The following is a 2,500-nucleotide window of genomic DNA, read 5'->3' as shown; positions in this document are numbered from 1 at the left end:
AGGCGTAATAGACGCTAGAGACAATTATTTCACATTTTATTTTTTATACATATATACAAACACGCACACACACACGCACGCACACGCGCGCGCGCTCGTCCGCATTAGATACGAACAGCAGCGCGCGCGTACGTACATATATATGTATATATGTCGTATATATATATATCATTATGGATGTATTACATATATATATGTGTAAACACGGTATGTACGAAGTCGTCGTCGTCGTCGTCGTCGTCGTCGCAACAGCAACAACAGCAACAGCGGCGCAACAACGTTCGTGAACATATCACGCGTCTCGCACACATACACACACGTTAATGATCCTTCCGCAGGTTCCCCTACGGAAACCTTGTTACGACTTTTACTTCCTCTAAATGATCAAGTTTGGTCAACTTCCCAGCAACGCCGACGGCCGTGAAGCCACCGCGTGTCGGTCCGAAGACCTCACTAAATCATTCAATCGGTAGTAGCGACGGGCGGTGTGTACAAAGGGCAGGGACGTAATCAACGCGAGCTTATGACTCGCGCTTACTAGGAATTCCTCGTTTATGGGGGATAATTGCAAACCCCAATCCCCAGCACGAAGGAGTTTCAACGGGTTGCCCGGGCCTCTAGGCCAGGGAGAACATGCTGATTCCTTCAGTGTAGCGCGCGTGCGGCCCAGGACATCTAAGGGCATCACAGACCTGTTATTGCTCAATCTCGTGCGGCTCGAAGCCGCCGGTCCCTCTAAGAAGAATTTTAATACGTCGCCAGTGAGTTGCGCCACCGGAGCGGCGCACACCTAAATGACGACGCCTATTTAGCAGGCTAGAGTCTCGTTCGTTACCGGAATTAACCAGACAAATCGCTCCACCAACTAAGAACGGCCATGCACCACCACCCACCGAATCAAGAAAGAGCTGTTAATCTGTCAATCCTTCCGGTGTCCGGGCCTGGTGAGATTTCCCGTGTTGAGTCAAATTAAGCCGCAGGCTCCACTCCTGGTGGTGCCCTTCCGTCAATTCCTTTAAGTTTCAGCTTTGCAACCATACTCCCCCCGGAGTCCAAAATCTTTGGTTTCCCGGAAGCTGCCCGCCGAGCCATCGTAGTAACGTCGGCGGATCGCTAGATGACATATTTACGGTTAGAACTAGGGCGGTATCTAATCGCCTTCGAACCTCTAACTTTCGTTCTTGATTGATGAAAACACCTTTGGCAAATGCTTTCGCTGATGTTCGTCTTGCGACGATCCAAGAATTTCACCTCTAACGTCGCAATACGAATGCCCCCAGTTATCCCTATTAATCATTACCTCGGAGTTCTGAAAACCAACAAAATAGAACCGAGATCATATTCTATTATTCCATGCACGAAATATTCAAGCAGCATTTTGAGCCCGCTTTGAGCACTCTAATTTGTTCAAAGTAAAATTGTCGGCCCATCTCGACACTCACCGAAGAGCACCGCGATAGGATTTTGATATTGAACCGCCGTTTTACCGACGGCTCACCGACGATATGCTCCGCAGACGTGTCAGTATCACCGCGGATGCGGTGCACCGACAGCGCGGCGCACAAATGCAACTACGAGCTTTTTAACCGCAACAATTTTAGTATACGCTATTGGAGCTGGAGTTACCGCGGCTGCTGGCACCAGACTTGCCCTCCAATTGTTCCTCGTTAAAATATTTAAAGTGTACTCATTCCGATTACGAGGCCTCGTAAGAGTCCCGTATCGTTATTTTTCGTCACTACCTCCCCGTGCCGGGAGTGGGTAATTTGCGCGCCTGCTGCCTTCCTTGGATGTGGTAGCCGTTTCTCAGGCTCCCTCTCCGGAATCGAACCCTGATTCCCCGTTACCCGTGACAACCATGGTAGTCGCAGAAACTACCATCGAAAGTTGATAAGGCAGACATTTGAAAGATGCGTCGCCGGTGCTGGACCATGCGATCGGCAAAAGTTATCCAGATTCATCAAAATTAACGACTTCGGACGCGAGGCCCTCCGTCGATTGGTTTTGATCTAATAAAAGCACTCATCCCATCACTGGTCAGAGTTCTGATTGCATGTATTAGCTCTAGAATTACCACAGTTATCCAAGTAACCGAGGTAAGATCTAAGGAACCAAAACTGATATATTGAGCCATTCGCGGTATCGCCTTAATACGGCTTGCACTGAGACATGCATGGCTTAATCTTTGAGACAAGCATATAACTACTGGCAGGATCAACCAGGGAGCTAGCTAGAGCTAACACACACCAACACCGCACATACGAGAGATATGAGGGTGATGATGATATGATAGACGTGTGACAAGCGACGCGTCGGACGTTCGAAACGCCGTGACGCGCCGGTGCCTAGGTAGCTTTTTGCGTGCGTGCGTGCGTGCGTATTTATTACAATACACACACAACACCACACCGCAACAACAAAATGAATTCGTTTTTCTATCTGTTCACGGAGGAAAATGTATATCTCAACACTCGCCTCGCGTTCGTCCAGATTTACTTTG

At 48.8% G+C, this 2,500-nt stretch overlaps 1 non-coding gene across 1 annotated transcript; it reads right to left on the bottom strand.

The window, feature by feature from the left end:
• Positions 1 to 321: 321 nt before the first annotated feature.
• Positions 322 to 2,225, bottom strand: LOC137929112 (small subunit ribosomal RNA). Its single transcript, XR_011108687.1, has one exon. It is a non-coding gene; the product is annotated as a small subunit ribosomal RNA (ribosomal RNA).
• Between the last annotated feature and the right edge of the window lie 275 nt (positions 2,226 to 2,500).

Source organism: Battus philenor, unplaced genomic scaffold, assembly GCF_028537555.1.
Source record: "Battus philenor isolate CCGP_79_NKW_IND1 unplaced genomic scaffold, ilBatPhil1.0.hap1 SCAF_42, whole genome shotgun sequence".
Lineage (NCBI taxonomy): Eukaryota > Metazoa > Arthropoda > Insecta > Lepidoptera > Papilionidae > Battus > Battus philenor.
The sequence above is the reverse complement of the archived record's forward strand: the minus strand, read 5'-3'. Positions and strand labels throughout refer to the sequence as shown.